This window comes from Meles meles, chromosome Y (genome assembly GCF_922984935.1).
Source record: "Meles meles chromosome Y, mMelMel3.1 paternal haplotype, whole genome shotgun sequence".
Classification (NCBI taxonomy): Eukaryota; Metazoa; Chordata; class Mammalia; order Carnivora; family Mustelidae; genus Meles; species Meles meles.
In genome coordinates, this window is record NC_060088.1 from 7759815 (window position 1) to 7780954 (window position 21140).

General features: G+C 43.2%; 1 pseudogene; it reads right to left on the bottom strand.

The window, feature by feature from the left end:
- Positions 1–1032: 1032 nt before the first annotated feature.
- On the bottom strand, positions 1033–1130 carry LOC123935958 (annotated as a pseudogene).
- Between the last annotated feature and the right edge of the window lie 20010 nt (positions 1131–21140).

The following is a 21140-nucleotide window of genomic DNA, read 5'->3' on the forward strand; positions in this document are numbered from 1 at the left end:
TCTTTTCTTTCTATAATAATTATTATTTCATTTTATCTGATAACTTCAGATTTCTTTTCTTTTTTTTTTTTTCTTGTTCTGTATTGTTTCAACATAGGTTGGTTTATATAGGTCTTTTTAATTTTTGGTAATATATGCATTTATCCCTATATTCCTTCCTCAGAAAATATTTAGGTATCATCCCACAAGTTTCTTTATTTTCCTTAGTTCAAGGTATATTCTAATTTTCCTTTTGATTTTTATTTGATGCATTTCTTGTCTGGGAGTGTGTTCTGTTTTCCATCTATTCGAATCTGACAGAGTTTTCCTTTCAATACTGATTTCTTTCCATTTTCATACCATTGTGGTCCTAAGTATACAACATAGGATTTTAATTCTCTTATATTAATTACAGCTATATTTGGACTTCAGCACAGGATCTATGATAGACAATGTTAGGTCTGCCCTTGGGAAGAACTTCTCTTATGGTCCTCAGAGACACAATTTTATGCATGTTTCCCCTAATCTCAGGTGCTCTATAGTGCCCATGATGCCTCTTATTCCTTACCACCTTTCCATCTGGATGATCTGTCCTATGCTGAAAGTGGATATCATCATCCCCAGCAATATTTGATTGTGGTCTCTATCTCCCTTCAGTTTTATTAATATGCTTCAAATATTTATGTACACCAATTTTGGTTGCATATATATTGGCAATTCTTCCAAGTTTCTGATATTTTGAAGCTCCGTCAAGACTAAGGAACTTCAGGGCGTCTGATTGGCTCAGTGGGTTTAAAACCTCTGCCTTCAGTTTGGGTCATGATGCCAGGGTTATAGAATCAAGCACCACATTGGGCTCTCATCTCAATGCAGAGGCTGTGTCCTTCTCTCTCTCTCTCTCTGCCTTCCTCTCTGCCTACTTGTGATTTCTGTCTGTCAAATTAAAAATCAAAAAAAGAATAAGGACTTTCCCCTTATGGTTTGTCTCTTTGATGCTTAAAATCTCTCTATCTGACATAGGCAGAACCACTTCTACTCTCTTTTCCTTTCCATTTGTATAACCTATCTCTTCCAATTCCTTCACTTTCTATTAGCAATAATCGTGCCTCGGATAAACCTCATTGGCTACGATACTGCCACTGTGCAAAGCTAATTCCTTCACTTTCTAGCTATGTGTATCTTTATAGTCAAAGGGAATCTCCTATGGCCAACATAATGTTGAGCTTGTTTTGTTTTTGTTCTTTTCTTTTTGAGCTTTTTGATCTTTTGCATTTTCATCTAGTCAGTAAAACTGTTTGTTGTGATAGGAAAATTTAGTCCTGAATCATTTAATTGTTGATAGGTACAGAGTTAAATTTTCATTTTGGTTGGTTTCTGACTTGGATTCTCTGTGTTTTTTCCCTTTATGGTATTTTCTTTGAGGTTTGCTTCCTTTAGGGCTATTCCTCACTTGCTTCCTAACTTTTGTGGGACTCATCTGTGTGTGTGTGTGTGTGTGTGTGTGTGTGTGTGTGTGTGTGTTTCACACAATGCCTGTAATGAAATTTTAAGAGATACGAAGCTGCTCTTTTTTGGATAACAATTCAATTTCAAATGCATTGGAAACTCATGTTACATCCCTTTCAGCCACCTTTTCTGTAATGTATGTCACATTAAATCCACTTTTATAAACACATATTCTCAGTTACCTGCCTTGTAACAAACCCAAAATTTTGTTTGCCCCATATAGAGTCTTAATATTTGTCCCTCTTTAATTCCTTTTTCACATATTTCTTTGATTCCATGAATGAGTGAAATCATAAGGTATTTGTCTTCTGTGACTGATTAATGTGATGTAGCTTTATGCTCCCCAGCTCTGTGCCACATGGGGCAAGTGGAAAGACTTCTTGCTTGTGGCTGGGTAAGAGTTTGTGGTGCATTTGGGGGACAGTGAGATGGTAATAGTGTCTGGGAACTCCAGGACTGTCTTCAGACATGAAAACAACTGGAAGATGACCACATCAACTGCAACCTGGAATAAATTGACCTGAAGCCTACAAATCAAACTCCACAGCAAAGGAGAGAATACGTTGTATAGACTATGGGAGAATATTGGACACATGGCTTAGGGGAGAAGTGGATGGTTGGTGCTTCAGGGGGCAGGGAGCCATGGCCAAAGACACAGGCACAGGACAGGGGAGCACATTGGGAACCCACAAGTTGAATGTTTCCCTATAGCCATTGGCTGTGAAAAGGAGAGGGACTGAATGACATGAGTTCTTGCAACCAAAGGATCTTAAGACCCAGAGATTTCAGGTCATTAGTCTTGTCAGACATAGATCCAGAGAACAGTGTTTTTCTCCTGGAGAGGACACCAGCAAGCATCCAGGTGAAGACTGCCTGGAAACATGATCAGAGACAATACGTGGAACACAGTGGGAAGATTATTGCTTCTTGCAGTGTATCCTTGATAGGCATTGTTCATGGAGATGCCTCAATGGGGACAAAAGAAACATGGGGCCATTCTACCACCAGCATAAAAACCAAGCTACTGGCCAAAGACAAACCAGTGATGAAATTGGCTGCCTATCCTGCAAACAGGAAGTTACAGCCCTGGAACACTCTTGGCACTGCCTTCCTCAGCCCAAATTGCTTAGTCCCAGGAGAACAGACCCGCCCCTAGGGGACTAGAATAAAGACCAGCCCACATGCTCTCTCCTGACCATAGCATTGTCAGGCTTTAGTTCTGTTGAGTTGGTTTAATGTCTCCTATCACAGGCACACCAGAGCCCACCAAGCTAAACCTCACCATATTCTGCCAAACAATCTGAATGGCAGGCAAGGATAGCCTCTGCAGATAACTGGCCTAGAGGACAGAAGACAACCATGACACAAAAGCAGACGACAGGCAACACACCTCTGAGACTTCCTCAAGGGCCTTCTCTTGGGTCCTCCATGAGCTCTTCTTCCTAAAAAAATTACCCTCCGGGTAGAGAACAGAATGTACTTTTCAAATACAGAGAAGAATACAGAGACCCAGATCAAATGCAAAGTTGGAAGAATCAATTTATGCTGACAAAAAAGAGCAAGAAATAATCATGGCCAGGCAATCGAAGTGACATATATACATGTAAACTGCCCAATGCAGAATTTAATGCAGCAGCCAGGATACTCACTCTGCATTTAAAAAACATAGAAGACATCAGAGAGGCTCAGATCACAGAGATAAAAGTGATACAAAAAAGAATAATAATGAGGAATTCCTTATGAAAAGTTTGGTAGCAGACTGGATGCAAGTAGAGTAAGCTGGCAGAACCAGAGGATCAATTTTGTTACCTGGAAGACAAATATTGGAAAATAGGGAAGCGAAGCAAAAGGGAGAAGGAAGATTAATGGAACATGAGAATGGGCTTAAGGAAATCATTGACTCCAACTAATGTAAAAAGATGCCTATTGTAGGATTCCTAGAAGAGAGAGAGAAAAAAGAGGGCCAAACAAATCTTTGAGAAATCAGAGCAGAAAACGTCCCTCCTCTGGGGGCAGAAACAGAGATCCAGATTCAGAGGCACAGAGGATGTCCATCACCATCCACAGAAGCAGAGCAACCAAGTCATAGTGCCATTCACCCAGCAAAAGCTAGCAATGGAGGAATTCTCTTTACCCAAATATGCTTGGGAGAATAGTGTGTCTATAGCAACATCATTGACTTCAAGTTGACAAGCTATGCCAGCTGTAGAAGCAGATTGCATAGAGCAAGCAACACCAGCTGGAGCCAAAATCCATATCCCCTGCATTTCTGAACAATGACAGAGCAGTGTCTCTTGTCTAGAACAGTGAGGTGTTAAGAACACATAGATTGGTTCCCAGGTGTCTCCATCAGTTCCTCCGTCAGAGGCGGTCTTCAGCTCAGCTCATGATCCCAGGGTCATAGGATCGTCTCCCATCTCAGGTTCCCTGATCAAGGGAAGGTCTGCTGCTCCTTCTCCAGCTCCTCTCCACCCCCCAACTGTGATCTGTCTGTCTTTGTCAAATACATGCAAGCACAACCTTTGGGGGAAAAAACACTTTACAAGGATTTACTGTGGCCAGCTGATGGTTTATTTAATTTGGACATATGTCTCTGTGGAATGCAGCCAGGTACTGAGCACCTCCCACCATCCTAAAACGCCAGACATTGGCTCTGAGTTCCCTTCTCTACACACATGGTTTCTCAGAGTTCTCATGGTGGGCTCGACGTTGTATTCTCCTCAGACTTGTTTTTGCATGCCATGGACTCTGGACCTTCCGTACAGAAGCACAAGTGTGTTCAGTGTGGTCTGCCTCTGCTGAAAGGAGAAGGAGTGGAGAGTTCCTTTCTCCACACACTTGGTCTCTCAGAGATCCATCTGCAGAGTTATCCTTGGTGTTCCATGCATTCATCGGAAAGCCCACCATTCCTCAGGAGGAAGGCGGTTCCCTGCATATTGTGCCCTCCTTAGACTTGGTTCTCAGGGGGGGAGATACACTCCGATCCCCTCGCTGAAACACCTCCATGATCCACGATTCCTACCTGAGGGAGACTTGTTGGTTGAAAGCAGAATTCCTCACAGACTACTTTCAGCGCATTAGGGACCTGGCACCATCCCTCCTTGAGGGCGCCATCTCTTGCTCTGCATCTCTCCTCTGCAAACCAGAATACGTTGAAAGGTCATTTCTCCCCAGGCGTGTTGGCTGGGTTTTCCTTGGTGTCATGATCCCTACTGCAACACATCCCACTGAGAAACAGGTCCTCAAGGAACAGAAAGATCCACAAAAGATGGTTCTTTGCAGTCCTCTCCTTCAGGGGAACCTTGAGTGCCACAGCCTGTTCCTGAAACCCAGGCATACCCAAAGGCATCTCTCTCAAGGAAAACGTTGTCTCTGGGGTGTTCTCTCCCTGGACTGTGACCCATTGCCAAGGACTATGGCACCTTCCCTAGCCACTCAAACATACATTCAGCATTGTCTCCCAGTTCTGCAAGCAAGCAAATTATGAACATTCCACGCTATACAGACGTTTTCCTTGGTGTGCCATGAAGAGCCCATTCTTCTTGTCCCTTGGGAAAAGCTCCTGTCTGCTTCAACCAAGATGTTCCTGGAGTGCTGCGGTCTCTCCAGACTTGATTTTCTGTGGACGGACCTGGTGTGCTTTCCCGTTGTCACAATGCATACTTTCTCTGGAGCTTCTCCCACAGGCAAACCTTCCATCGCATGTACGTTGCCTCTTCGTGGGCTCGTTTCTGTCCATTGTGAACATGGAACCGACTTGTGCAGAGAGATCAGTGAACAGCAGATTCCTCCTGATTCTTCACGGGCATTGGAACATTCCTCCTGTTTTCATCATGCAATGCCTTGCTTCCATGCTGTGTTTCCCAGGAACCCTGTCTCAGAGGGAAGCACACTGGACAATCCCTGGGGGCTCACCAACAGACAGTGGAAGACATCTGCCTTGATGCCACTTGTTCCCTCCTTGTTGCATTCTGCACAGACTAGTTTCTGCCCTTGAAGAACATGGCACCTTCCCTATGCTGTCACGCGTGTCCACGGGAGGCTGTCTCACCTCTGGAAGCCTGCATGCATGGAGAAGTCCATCGTCAGCAGACTCGTTTTTCCATGGGAGGTGGGCGCAGGTTCCCTACGGATCCCACCGTTGTCTTGGGAAACGTTTCTATGGCAGGATGCAGAGGTTCCTGGAAAGCTGTTGGCAACCCTGTCATCTTTCGCCCGGGAAGGACAGGGCCCTCGCCCGACTCTTCAGCACCTACGTGCTCAAAGGCCTCTCACCTGCAGAAACGTACTCACAGAGCAAGGCCTTCTCCACAGACCTTTGCTTATGCCTCAGAGAGAGGGCCCCTTCCCTCAACTACCCCACCCTGGTTCATATGTCCTCTGCCTTCTGGAACCAGTAGGTGTTGAGGCATCCATTCTCCACCGTCCTGTTTTCTCAGGGTTCAGCTGGGGTGAGCTTCCTGAGGATTCCCCAACATGCCTTTGAATATGCTTCTCTCTGGAGGAAGGAAGAAAATGTTGGATTGTTTTTTCATGCATGCCCTCTTGCTCACACAAAGGAGGAGGTAACTCTGTGTTGTTTCTAAGGACAATGCCAGACACACTTCTTCATTGACAAATCTTGGTTCGCAATGAAGATCGTGTTCTCCACAGACACTTCTCCCCTCAGAGTAGCCAGAGCACCTGCCTTATGTACTCTGGAGCCAGAAAATGTTGGACAATCCCCTCTTTCGAAACGTGATTCTCCGAGGGAAAGCTGATGTGCTTTGCCCATGGTTGCACTCCTCCACACAAGAATGCTTCAGTCTTCTGAAAGCCATAGGTGAGTTGAACCTGAGGCTCTCCACAGAGTTCCTCTTTGCACAGTTGCATGGGGCCGCCTTCATGGCTTCAGTGCATACATACTAGAATGCAACTCCTTGGGGAATCTTGTGGTTCACAGAAAGTTGCCCTCTTCCCACAATTGCCTCAATGCATCAGGGACATGGCCCTTTCCCTACTCAAACATACATATGTTTGATAGCTCCTCAACCTCCCAGGAACTGAGCAGGTTGCAAATTCTATTCTCCGCAAACCCGCTTCTCAGAGTTACATCTTTCTCATATACTTCATCATTCCAATCATGCCCTTTAACATTCTCCTACCAGCTGGATGCTGTGAATAAACAAGGAGTCTTGGAACATGGTGGCCAGGACAAAGGAATGGCTTTTAGGGTGACCCACAAAGCACCGTAATCATGTACCAAAAAACCACGAAATTGTGGATCTCCTAACTGCAGATGGCAAGACATGTCAGGACAGTCTTATTCTTCATATGCCTGTTCAGAGATAGAAGGCTAGGGCACTTTCCTGTTGCTGCTGCCAGTCTGGGCAAAGAGGCAAGGCCTCTCCCTCAAACGATATTGTTGTTCCCTCAAATTGGCATTCTGCACAGGCTTGGGTCCTTGTGGCAGGGAAATGACAGCTGACTGATCATGCCAGACATGGTTTGCTCTCCCCTGTCCTTTTGGATATCAGCCCATGCCGAAATGCCCACCTCAGAGATGCCTTTTTCTCCAAGGTTCATGGGGGGTGGCTCCCTTCTGAGTCCACACCACTCTTGGAACAATTCCCTCTGTTGAGGATGGCAGAGTTGACTTCTGCATGGTGTGTTCTCCGCTTTCTCTGGGGGAAGGATAGGGGCTTTTCTGTCTCCTGAACACAGACAATGTAGAAGGCTCTCCAGCAAGAATTCTCATGGTGGTCACGAAGCTGTATTCTCCTCTGACTTGTTTTTGCATGCCAGGGACTCCAGACATTCTGTACAGCAGCACATGTGTGTTCAGTGTGGTCTGCCTCTAGTGAAAGATGAGGGAGTGGAGAGTTGCCTTCTCCACACACTTGGTCTCTCAGAGATCCATCTGCAGAGGTATCCTTGGGTTCCACACATTCATTGGAAAACCCACCATTACTCAGGAGGAAAGCAGTTCCCTACATATTGTTCCCTCCTGTGACTTACTTCTCAGGGGGAAAGATACACTTGTTCCCCTCACTGAAACACATCCACGCTCCACAATTCCTACCTGATGGAGACGTGTTGATTGAAAGCAGAATTCCCCACAGACTTCTTTCAGCATGTTAAGGACCAGGCATCATCCCTCTCTGAGGATGCTATCACTTTCTCTGCATCTATCCTCTGCAAACCAGAATTCACTGAGAGGGCATTTCTCCCTTGGCTTGTTGTCTGGGGCTACCTCACCACTGTGGCCTCAACCCCCACACGTCCCACTGAGAAACGTGTCTTCAAGGAGCAGAAAGATCCTCGAAAGTTGTTTCTCCTCAGTCCTCTCCTTCAGGTGAGTGTTTAGGGCCTCACCCTCTTCCTGAAAGCCAGGCATGCCCAAAGGCATCTCTCTCAAGGAACTCGTTGGTTCTGGGGTGCAATCTCCCTAGGCGGTGACCCATTGCCAAGGACCATGCACCTTCCCTAGCCTCTCAAACAAACATTCGGTAATACCTCCATGTTCTGCATGCAAGCATCATAGGGACAATCCACACTCCACGGATGTTTTTATTTGTTTTCCAGTGACAATCCTTCCTCTTGATTAAACCTGTCCATTGGAAAATACTTCTGTGCAGCAACCAAGATGTTACTGTACTGCTGTGATCTCCCCACACTTGATTTTCCAGGGAAGGTTCGGACACACTTTCCCATTGTTGCAATGCATACCTTCTTGAGGTCTTCTCCAATGAGGAAACCTGTCATCAGCTGCATGTTGCCTCTGCACGGACTGGTTTCTGCCCTTTGGGAACACGACACTGTCTGTGGTCTATCATCCTTGGATTGGATATCGGGGCTCTCTTTGGGCCTGAAAAAAGTATTTGACTGTTCCTTCCTCAAACTTACATCTAGATTTAAGTGAACAGCAGATTCCTCGTGACTCTGCATGGCATTGGGAAGGCCTCTACTTTAATCATGCAAGGCATGGCTCCCATGCTGCATTTCCCATGAATGCTGTCTCAGAGGGAAGCAGAGGGAATGATTCCTGTGGCACACCCACAAAATTGTTGGACTAACTCTGCCTTGATGCCACTTGTTCACTCCTAGTGGCCTTCTGCACAGACTCATTCTGCCATCAAAGGACACGGCACCTTCCCTCTGCTGTCACGCAAGTCTCTGAGAGGGCATCTCTCCTCTGGAAGCCAGTATTCATGGAGGATTCCATCTTCAGCAGACTTGTTTGCCCAAGCAAAATTGGCTCTGGTGTCCAGAGGTTTCGATTGGTGCCTTGGGAAACGTTTCTATGGCAGGAAGCAGAGGTTCCTGGAAGTCTTTTGTAATATGGACGTCTTTCTCATAGGGAAGATAGGGCCCTGCCTGATTCTTAAGCACAGCTTGCTCACAGGTTTCCCGTGTTGTCTTCTCCACAGAGCATTGCTCATGCATCAGAAACATGTGCCTTCCCTCGACTATCGCACGTCGAGTGGGTATGTCCTCTGTCTTTGGAAACCGTAGGAGTTGAGGCAGCAAGTCTCCACTGTCCTGTTTGTCAGAATTCAGTCAGGGTAGGCTTCCTGAGGACACACCCCCCCCCACACACACGTGCCTTTGAAAACTCTTCTCTCTTCAGGAAGGAAGAGAATACTGAATTGTTTTGTCATGCACACCCTCTTGCTCACATGAAGGAGAAGGTAATTCCGTGTTCCCTTAGGACGCACACCAGACAGGCTTCTTCTTTGAAGAATCTTGGTGGTCATGCTCCACAGACTTGTTTCCCCTCAGATGAGCCATGGCACCTGCCTTACATCTTCCTGAAACAAGAAGGGTTGTACAGCTCCCTCCCTCTGAAACATGATTCTCAGAGGGAAAGCTGAGGCGATTTGCTCATGGTTGCACTCCTCCATGTGACAATGTTTCAATTTTTTGACAGCAAGAGGTGAGTTGAACCTGGTGCTCTCCACAGAGTTTGTCCATGCACAGTTGTGCAGGTATGTTCATGTTGCTTCTGTGCATGCTTGTTTGAACATGTCTCCTTGGAGAATCTTGTGGTTCATGTAAAGATGCCCTGTGCACACAATTGTTTCAATGTATCAGGGACAGGGCCCCTTTCCAATTAAACACACATAAATTTATATCCCCTTTACCTTCTCAGAACCAGAAGCAGGTTTTGAATTCTATTCTCCACAGACCCAGTTCTCAGAGTTACAGCTTGCTCATTTTCTCCATGACCCAACCATGCCCTTCAACCTGCTCCTTCCAGCCAGATGCTGTGGATAGACAAGGAGTCTTGGAACATGCAGCTTAAAAAAATGAATGTATTTTCAGGTGACCCACAGATCACCATACCAATACACAACAAAAGTCACAGCATAGAAGCACTCCTATATTCAGGTAGCAAGACATAATGGTAAGATTCTGTTCTTCACAAGCTTGTTGAGAGAGGGAAGGCCTGGGCATGTTCTTGTTGCTTCCACACACATGCAAGGCGGCAAGGCCTCGCCCGTGAAGGATATTGTTTTGTCCTCAAAGTGGTGTTTTGCACAGGCTTGTTTCTGCGTGTTGAGGAAATGACAGCTGCCTGATCCTGCTAGTCACATATTTGTTGCCTGTTCTCCTTATGAAAATCATCATATGTTGAGAATGCCATCCTTGGAGGCGCATCTTTTCCATGGATTCATGTGAGATGGCTTCCTCAGGATTCCACACAGCTCTTTGAAACCTTCCGTGTCTTCTGTATGGCAGAGTTGACTTGCATGGTGTGCTCTCTGCTTCCTCTCCGAGGGAAGGATAGGGCCCATTCCTGATGCCTGAACACGTACAATGTAGAAGGCCCTCCAATGAGTGTTTTCATTGTTGTTTTCATGAAGATGTATTGTCCTCAGACTTGTTTTTGCACTCTAGGGACACCAGACCTTGCATACATCAGCACATGCATATTCGGTGTGGTCTGCATCTCTGAATGGAGAAAGAGCAGAGAGTTCCCTTTTCCCCACACTTGTCTCTCAGAGGTCCATGTGTCATGGTCTCCTCAGGCTTCCACACATCCATCAGAAGCCCAACCATCTTCAGGAGGAAAGTAGTCTTGACACACTCTGCCCTCTTCATACCTGGTTCTCAAGGGAATGATACGCTCCATTCCCATCACTGAAACACCTCCACTCTGCAAGGTTCCTCCTTGAAGGAGGCTTTTTGGCTGAAAGATGAATTCCCCACAGACTTCTTTCAGCCTGTTAGGGACCTGGCATCTCACCTATCTGAGTATGTGATCATTTGCTCTGTGTCTCGCCTCCACTAACCAGAATGTGTTGAAAGGTCATGTCTCCCCAGATGAGTTTGTCGGGGTTCCCTCTGCATCATGGCCTCTTCTCTCACCCTTACTACTAACAAATACTTCTTCAAGGAGCAAAAAGTCCCATGAAAGGTGTTTCTCTGCAGCCCTCTACTTCAGAGGGCTCCTCTTCTTCAAACCAACATCAAATAGATGCCTGGCAGCAGAGGAAAGGTTCCCTCTCCATGACACTATAGAACATGTCTGTGGAGTAGGCGACCTTCAGCCCACAGCAATATCCTTCAAGGGAGAAACCTTGCAACATGTTTGGTTGAAGCAAGAGCAAAGGCCCTGTGCTTTCCCTCTGAGAAACAAGTGCATGGAGGACCAAACTTTCAAGTCCTATCTTGTGCCCAGAAGATACAAGAATTTTGTAACTGCTTGGGTGGATCATGAGGAACACACCATTGCCTTCAATCTGACATAAAGTCCTGTGGAGAAAGGAATTTGCCCTGATTTATTCTTCCTGCAAGATTGCCAAGATATCAAAAAGAGGTGTGGTACTATGCGCCAGATCCAGGGACCAGACTCGTCGACCTAGTGTGCTGAGGGTGCAACGATCAGCCAACAGAAAGAGTCTACAAGGGAGAAGCTTGGAGTGTGTATGTGTTCAAGAAACTCGATAGTGCCCTATCCTTCTTCCCGAGAAGGATGTCTGGGAGCACACAGCATTCCAGTCATGTCTTGATTCCTGAGGAGAGTATCCTTGCCTCGAGGTCTTCTGCAATTTTTGTATTAGTTGACTCCGATGGAGTTCGGAGGAACAGTGTGGGAGGAATGGAATTCCCAACAATTCTGGTTTTTGGAACCTCAAGGCCTTCTGCCATGGGGGTAGGGTAACAAAAGGGAGGTGTGATGTCGCAGACAAGTGGAAACAAGCCTATGGAGAACACATTTCTCAGCAAACAGCAAGGTTCTTCAGCAGACAAGCTTTCCTTTGTGTGCCTGCTGAAACCACTCAGAAATACCCTATCCTTCGTCTGAGAGTGTCTGCAGGACAATAAAATGTTCAAGTCTTCCTGGCCTTGTGGACTGTTGAAGTCATTTCAAATGTACCTGATGAATCTGACCCAGATGGAAATCTGAGAAGGAAGTCAGTGGAGAATGGAATGCTCAAGGAACTCCGGGTTTCCAGCACAGAGAGGAGCTCTCCTCTATATGTATGTTAGTCAAGGGATGAGGTGCCATGTCTCAGGCATGTGTGTGGAGAAGGTAACGTTCCGTGATCAAGTTTCTGCAGGCATGAGGCCTTCTAGATGATGTGTATTTTGGGGACAGGCAAGTGCCCTTTTCTTGCCTCTGGGCAAGAAGTCTGTGTAAGAAACAACCTCCAAGAGACATCTCATACCAGGCATAGAAAGAGTTTGCAAGGCTCATGTTCATCCATGAGGAAAGTGGCACAAGACTCACTCTGGGAAACAAGATGGCAGACTCCGGAAAGCTCAATGAGTCGATGCTTCCAGAATAGTGACGCCATATCTTATCTGTGTGTGACAGTAAGGCAAAGGTCCTTGATGAATAGATAGATCCTCATGTGTGGAGATGGCTCCTATAAGCAAAAAATGTCTGAAGGAGAGTAGACTTTACCATGTATGTGATAAAGAAGGGGGCAGGGAGTCCACACTCCCCTCTCGGAGAGGGGACTGTGGAGAACAAAATGTCAAGGAACACGTGGCCCTTCAGAAGAAGGGATTTCAGAGGGGCCTGTGGTAGTGGTGTATGTGATTGGGCTATTTGCCGCAGATGTCAGTGTCACAGACAAGTCTGAGGAGAATGGGATGCTCCTCTCCTTCTTGTTGACAGGAGATAGATGGATATCAAGTATAGTGGGGACCTGCAGGGAAAGAGACCGTATCCATGAGACATAGAAACAAGTTGTGCCACATCTCAGGCACACAGAGAGCAGTCTGTGAGACTGCAAGTTTCAGCGATCAACAAGTTTTTTGAAAGGAGATGCCTCCTGGCAGGGATATGTTTCAATAGGAGGAATATGGCCTGTTTTCTGCCTACAAAAGAAATCTGTACAGAACAGAACTTCAAAGGAAAATTGTGTGCTTTAGAGAGAAGTGTCTTCAAAGGCACAGGTGGAATGACAAGGAACCAGCCTTTCCTTAGCCTCTAGAAACAAGCCCTTGGAGACAGAATTGTCAACTCCCCATCCCATTTTAAAATCAGCAGCAATACTCCATAGATCTGGCATCATATAAGACAGGTGCCATGTCAATGGTGGGTAGAATAAAGTCTGCAGTGATTGAACAACTGCAGAACATTAGTCTTGATTTCTCTTTGTTTCCTGGAAATTGCAGTGACAGCAAAGAGATGTGTGGTGGTTTAACAAAGGACCAATGTCCCCAAAGTGGGGAAACAAGTCTGTGGAGAATGCAACTTCATGTGAACTATAGGATCCATGAAGGGAGAAGCCTTGAATCTCAGAGGTCTGGAAGCCCCAGGACAATACCTTTTATTTGCCCTCAGTCATTTGTGAAGAACAAGATGTTCCTAATCCTTTGCTTCCTGAAGTCAGCAGTTTTTCCAAAGGCCCAACAGTTTTTCCAAAGTGAACTCATCCCAAAACTGCCACCCATGTATCTCTGAGAAACAAGGGTGTGGAGAATGGACTTCTATGGTGTCAACACGTGCTGTTTAGAGTCCTGGCATCACTTCCTTGGGGATCTTTGTTCCTTCCTGGCTAACCCCAACAGCTAGGAGTTGGTTGCCAAATGTTGGGTCTTTTGGCTAGAAAACCCTGCCAGCTACACTTTCCAGGCATGAACATCAATAGGTCTGCCCACGGTGGTCATTGTTGGGAATCTCAAGTCTGATATAGTCCCACAGGGGGAATTCTAGGGTTGTGGAGAGCCACCGGCCAAGAGAAGAATGCATGGGTCATTGTCATGTCTTCTCATCTCTTGATGCTTATGCCGGAGGGCATCCTCACAGCTTCCACAGTCCGGTCTCTATGTTAGTCATGATTGCAAGATGGAGGTGAAATCCAGGGATACTGAGGGGTGCATCAGGTAGGTCAACTGGTAGGTTGCATCAGGTAGGTCAACTCCGGACCCAGAGGTCTTCAGATTCGGCCACACAAACCCCACCCATTTTCCCTGGAACCCTCTGTGGCTTGCTTCTCAGGGCATTCAGGAAGGAACTGCCAAGATCACAAGGGGTGAGGAGAGGCAGAAGGGTGCCCCAATCCGCCTCCCATGTTTCTCCTGTGCACAGGCACCCTGCCTTGCCCCTCTGACTGGGGTGACACCCACCTACCTTGGAAGGAGGTGTTTAGGATTAGATATGTGCCTCTGTAGGCTGCCAAGAGAGCCATCTCTGCCTTTCAACTAAAGAGATGAGTCCATTGGCATGGACATTCTTTGTATCATTCCTTTCACTAGTAGTGCCCTATGCTCCTTGGATGGGAAGAGTGAGGATTGTGAGCAAATTTGCAAAGCTTTGTCATGTTAGGTCTTTGTGCACTTACTGTAATTTACTCTCCCCCATCTCTTCTGGCATTCTCAATTCATGTATATTGGTGGTGGTTTTTCCAGAGACCTCTATTCACTTCATTTCTTTGTGACTTTGCCTCTCCTTTCACCCTGGATGACCTCAAAGGACCTATCTGCAGGTTGATATGTGCTACGGGAGCTCCTCTTGAAGCTCAGGCAGGAATGGGTCCTTTAAGTCAGTATTCCTTGCAAGGTACAAAATTCAACCTAGGGTGGATTCATTCCTCCTTCCCTGCGTCAGCCTTTTCTCACTCCCTCCCTATCTCACCCTTCCATTCCTTCCCTCTCCCTCCCACTTCTCTTCCTTGCTCCTCTCTCCCTCCTCCCTCCTTTCCCTCCTTTTCATTCTCCCTCTCTCCACCATACCCTCCTCTTCTTCTCCCCTTCTCTCCATCTCTTCTTCATATCCCTCTCTTCCCCATCTCCCTGTCACCACCCCAGCCTTCTCCATCGATAAAGCTGTGCTGTGTTTTGTACTGTTTTTCTCCAGGAGCCTCCTTTGGTAGCATGGACAAGGTTACAAGAGGAGGTCAGTTTGGATTATACCAATAATTACAAAGTCTAGGCTGTCTCAGGGACAGTCTCAGAAAATTTTTATTCTCCCCCCAGATGGCCATATGTTTTTCTCCCTACAGATGTCCTTGTTTGCTTTGAGTAGATTTTGAAATAGTGACACTTGTTCTGACCAAGCGCCCTGCACTCAACCCCAAGGGAGTTCCTCCTGCCTCTTTCTGGCCAAATTCCCCCCATATACCCCCACCGATTCCTTTTAAATGAGGCCCTCCCATGATGCAACCCCAATGCTGGCAGCCTTGCCATCACCCACGGGGCCTTCCTGAAACATCCAGCGGTATGCTTTCTATACCTCCATCTTCCTCCCCTCACCCACCCAGAGTGGATCTGCATGAGGTCTGGTCCTGTCCCAAAGGACCTGGTGAGTACCAGAGAAAGTGTGCATGCACTGTCAGTGCTCACTTGGCCATCCCCTCCCTGGCTGGTACTCCACTCAGTGAAAGAGACAGACTAAGGAAGAATGTGTAGCAGAGTTGGAAGGAAGACACGAGAGACCTCACATGAAAGTCAGGTGATGAAGGAGAAAGAGGAAAAGGGAAACAGGCAGAAAAGGTAAAAGGGTCAGATAGAAGAAAGTACAGTGGGAGCGAGCCCTACCAGTGGCATGGATGGAAGAATACCTAGATTTTCCCTTTGGGATAGAGGTCTGGCCTCTGTCTTTTCCTTGGTTTTGTTTTTGTTTCATTTTGTTTTTGTATTTTTGCTTTGTTTCTGTTTTTGTTTTTGCAAAATTCACATAACACAAAAGGAAAAATTTAAACCATACAACTCATAGGGATTTAATACATTCATTATGTTGTATACCACTGGTATCTAGTTCTAAAACATTTTCATCATCACAAATGTTACCTCTCTGCCCATAAACCAGGCACTGCCTATTCCATATCCTCACACACTCTTGAAAACACTAATTTGCCCCTGGCAAACACCAATATACCCATGGATATATCCATTTTGTATATTTGTGTTTTAAAACATATTTTTTTTATCTAATTTGTTATTTATTTATTTATTGGTATGGTGAAACCAATAGATTAGGAAATAATTGACTTTAAAATATATTTCTTACATTTTCCTGTCCCAGAAGAAGATGTCACTTCCAAAAGAAGGAATACCACTGCACTCCTGGGGATGCACCAGGATCAGTAGGAGGTGAGAGGAGAAAATGTGGGCAGGAGCCTTGATTGTGTTCTTGTAAGCAGGTTTACTTTGTCTGATTTAAATAATTCAAATAAACTCTGGGGAATGGTGGCATCTCCTAGTTGTCTAGCTCCTGGCCTTGATATATATAGGTCAGGGTGAAGTGACTGAGAGTGCAAGAAACACTTGGAAAGTGGGCTCTGGATTTAATTAGTTTGCATTTGAAATGTGTGCTCAAGCTTGAACTGTTTCACTGTCTCTCAAGAATTAGCTAGTCCTTTGGTAAAATGTTTATTCATAATTCTGCCCTATTTAAAATTGGATAACTCAGTTTTGGAGGGTTGAGCTTTATATCCTCCTTATATATTTTTTCACTTTTTCTTCTTCTTTTTTTAATTTAAATTTTAGTTTGTGAAAATACACTGCAGTATTTGCTTCTGGAGCAGAATCTGGTGATATATCACTTATATACAACACTCAGTGCTCATCACAAGTGCCCTCCTTAATGCCCATCACCCTCCCAGCCTATCCCCCACTCACATCCCTCCATCAACCCTCAGTTTGTTCTCCACCAATAAGAGTCTCTTGTGTTTTGCTTCTCTCTTATTTCCTTTTTCCTCTTTCCCATATGTTCATTTGTTCTCTTTCTTAAAATCCACAAATAAGGGGGAGATCATATGGTATTTCCCGTTCTCTCCCTGATTTATTTCACTCAGCAAAACACATTTCAGCTCCTTCCGCATCATTGCAAATGGCAAGGTTTCATTATTTTTGATGGCTGAGTAATATTTCATTGTGTGTATCCATTCATCTACCGATGGATATTTGGCCTCTTTCCATAATTAGGCTATCGTTGATAATTCAGCCATAAACAATTGGGTGAATGTTCCCCTTGAATCTGTATTTTTTGTATCCTTCAAATAAATAATTACCTAGAAGTTCAGTTGCTGGGTCATATGTTAGTTAATTCTATTTTTAACTTTTGGAGTAACCTCCATGCTGTTCTCTAGATGGAAGCCTCAATTCCCATTCCCACCAACAGTGCAGGTCCTGTATTGTTAACTTGAGACATTCTGATGGGTGTGAGGTAGTATCTCACTGTGGTTTTCATTTGTATTTCCCTGATGATGAGTGATGGGGAGCACCTTTTCAAGTGTCTATTAGCCATCTGGATATCTTCTTTGAAAAGGTGTCTACACATGTTTTCTGCCCATATCTTAACAGGATTGTTTGTTTGGAGGTATTGGGTTTGATAACTTCCTTACAGATTTTGGATACTAATCCTCTATCAAATATGTTTGCAAATATCTTTCCCCATTCCGAATGTTACATCTTATTTTTTTTATTGTTTCCTTTGCTTTGCAGAAGCTTTTTATCTTGTTGAGGTTCCAACAATTGATTTTTGTTTTTGTTTCCCTTGTCTCCAGCAATGTATCTAGTAGGATGTTGCTACAGCTGAGATCAAAGGAGTTGCCTCAAGGATTTTGATGGTTTCCTGCCTCACATTCAGGTCTTTTGAGTCCAGGTTGAGCTTATTTTTGTGATGGTGTAACAAACTGGCCCATATTTGTTCTTCTGTATATTGTCCTCCTGTTCCCCCAGTGCCATTTGTTGAAGAGAGTACATATTTTCTGCTGTGGATACTCTTTCTTGATTCATGAAAGATTAGTTGACCACATGGTTGAGAGTCAATTTCTGGGTTTTCTATTCTGTTCCATTGATCCATATGTCTCTTTTTGTGCCAGTACCATACTGTCTTAATGATCACACCTTTATAATATAACTTGATATCTGGAGTCCTGGTGCTGGATTTTTCAGGATCGCTTTGGTTCATTGGGGTCTTTTGTGGACCCGTACTAGTTTTAGGATTCTTTGTTCTAGCTCCAGGAAATATGCTGGTGGTATTTTATAGGGATTTCATTAAATGTGCAGATTGTTTTGTGTAGTATACACATTTTGACAATGTTTTTACTTCTACTCCATGAGCCTGGTATACTTTTCCATTTCTTTGTGTCTTCTTCAATTTCTCTCATGAGTGTTCTATAGTTTTCAGAGTACAACACTTTTACCTCTGTAGTTAAGATTATTCCTGGGTATATTATTGGTTTTGGTGCAATAGCAAATGGGTTGGATTCCTTCATTTCTTTTTCTACTGCTTCATTATTAGTGTATAAAAGTGTAAGAGATTTATGCACATAGAGTTTATATCTTGTGACTTTGTTGAATTCATTTATGAGTGTTAGCAATTATTTGAGTTATCTATATATAGTATCCTGTAAATTAATGTAATTTATTGTAAATTAATGTGAAATGCTAATACAAGTGAAAATTTGACTTCTCCCTTGCCAATTTGGATAACTTTTACTTCTCTTTGTTGGCTGATTGCTGAGGTCAAGAATTCCAGTTCTATGTTAAATAGTAATGGTGAGAGAGTGGACATCCTTGTCTTGTTCTTGATTGAAAGTGGGTGAAAGGTTCTCGGTTTTTTCCCCTTAAGGACAATAATAGCTTATGGTCATTATGATGTGGTTGGGCCCATATTCCTACTTTGTTGAGGGTTTATACCAAGAAAGGATGCTGTATTTTATCAATTTTTTATTTATTTATTTTTTTAGTGAGAGGACCATATGGTTCTGCTCATTTCTTTTATTAATGTGACCTATCACGTGGATTGGTTTACAAACACTGAACCATGCCTGCAGGTCATAAATAAATCCCACTTGATTGTGGTGAAAAATCCTTTTTAAGGTATTGTTGAATCTGATTTGTGAGCATCTGGTTGAGCATTATTGCCTCCAGGTTCATCAAGGAAATTGGTCTGTAGTTCTTTTTTGTGGGGTATGTCTCTGGATTTAGATTCAAGGTAGTGCTGACTTCATAGAAGGAGCTGGGAAGTTTTCCTTCCATTTCTACATTTTTGGAACAGTTGGAGAATAGTAGGTATGGAGTCTTTTTTAAATGTCTAGTAGAGTTCTCATGGGAAGCCATTTGGCCTAAGACTTTTGTTTGTTGCAAGATTTTTGATTACTATTGAAATTTTTTTTGCTGGTTGTGGATCTGTTCAAATTTTCCATTTCTTCCTCTTTCAATTTTGGTAGTTTATATGTTTCTAGGAATCTTCCCATTTCTTCCAGGTTGCTCAGTTTCTTGGCATATGATTTTTTATAGCATTCTGTTATGATTGCTTGTATTTCTGTGGTGTTTGTTGTGACTTTCCCTCTTTCATTTGTGATTTTACCTATCAAGTTCTTTCTCTTTTCTATTGTTTAGTCTGACTGTGGGCTTAACAATTTTATTGTTTTTTTTTCTATGAACCAGCTTTTAGTTTTGTTGATCTGTACTGGTTTTGTTGTTGTTTCTATATTGTTTATTTTGGCTCTAATCTTTATTTACCTTTTTTTGCTGATTTTAGGCTTTATTTGGTTATTTTTTTCTAGTGAGAGTGGGCATTCCTGTCTTGTTCCTGACCTTAGGGAAAAGTGTCAGTTTTTTTTTCTACTGAGGATGATGTTAGCTGTGGGATTTTTAATACATGGCCTTTGTTATGTTGAGGAGTGTTACTTCTCACCCTACCCTGTTGAGTTATCTTATCATGAATGTATGTTATACTTTGTCAAGTGCTCTGTCTGCACTTAGGGAAAGGATCATATGGTTTTCTCATCCCTTTGTTGTTGTTGTGATGTTTTACAGTGATTGATTTAAAAATTGAACCAACCATGCATGGTTGATCCCAGGACTAAATCCCTCTTATTTGAGATAAACGACATTTTAAATATATTGCTGGACTTGGTTTGCCAATATTTTGTTGTTGAGTATTTTTCTATCTAGGTTATCTAGATATTTTGCATCTAGAGACCTTGTAGTGTCTTTTTAGGGAGGTTTTCTTTTGTTTGTTTGTTTCTTTGTTTGTTTTGTCTAATTCTGGAATTAGGGTAATGCTAGCCTCATATAATTAATTTGTAAAATTTATATCCTCTTCTTTTGGGGGATAATTTTAGAAGAATAGGTATTAATTTGTCTTTAAGTGTCAGGTAGAAATTCCCTGTGAAACCATCTGTTCCTGGACTCTTGTTTGGTGGTCTGTTTTGCTATTGTTTTTGCTGTTGCCGGTGGTTGTTTTTTAACTGATTCAATTTTATTTCTGGTAATTGGTATGTTCTAATTTCCTCCTTCTTCAATTTTGGCATGTTTTATGATTATTGAAATCTATCCATTTCTCCTAAGTTTTTTTTAACTTTTCAGGATGTAATTTTTCAAAATATTCTCTTACCATTCTTTGTATTTCTGTGGTATCAGTTATTTGTCCTCTTTCGTTTCTGAATTTGAGTATCTTTCTTTCTCTCTGTATTCCTCTTTCTCTCTTTCCATCTCTCTCACTGATAACTCTAACTGGAGGTTTATTGCTTTTGTTTATCTTTTCAAAGAATTACCTACAGATTTCATTGACGTATTTATTCTATTGTATTTGAATTACCGTTTTGTTTACTTCTATAAACATTATTTCTTTAAAAAATTTATGACCTATAATATTGTTCAAGAATTAATATTATTACTAACAATATCCCTAAAGGAATATTTTTGATTTTTGCTTTTTGAGATTAAGAGACTCGTGCATGTGAATGACATAACATATACAACATAATAAAAATAATAATAAAAAGAAGATAACACTAACTTCGTCAGGAAATTCACATTACATGGAAACCTTCTCCCCAGTGGATTATTTAAAATTGTCGTTAACCATTATTTCCTTAATTCTTGTGGCTTTGGGTTTTTTTTTTTTTGTTTGTTTGTTTGTTTTTTTGCTCTTCTTTTTCTACTTCGTTCACATGTAAGGTTAGGTTATTTATTAGAAATGTTCTTGCTTCTTGAAGTAAAGCTGTATTGCTATAAATTTCCCTATTAAGACTGCTTTGACACATCCCAAAAATGTTGGGGCATTGCATTTTCATTTTTGTCAGTTTCCACATGCTTTTTAACTTCTTTGACTTCTTGGTTGACCCATTGATTGTTTAGTACCATGGTATCTATCCTCTATGTATTTATGTACTTTCCAGATTTTTTCTTGCGATTGACTTCTCATTCCATACCATATGGTCAGAAAATATGGATAGTATGTCTTGGACTTGTCAAAA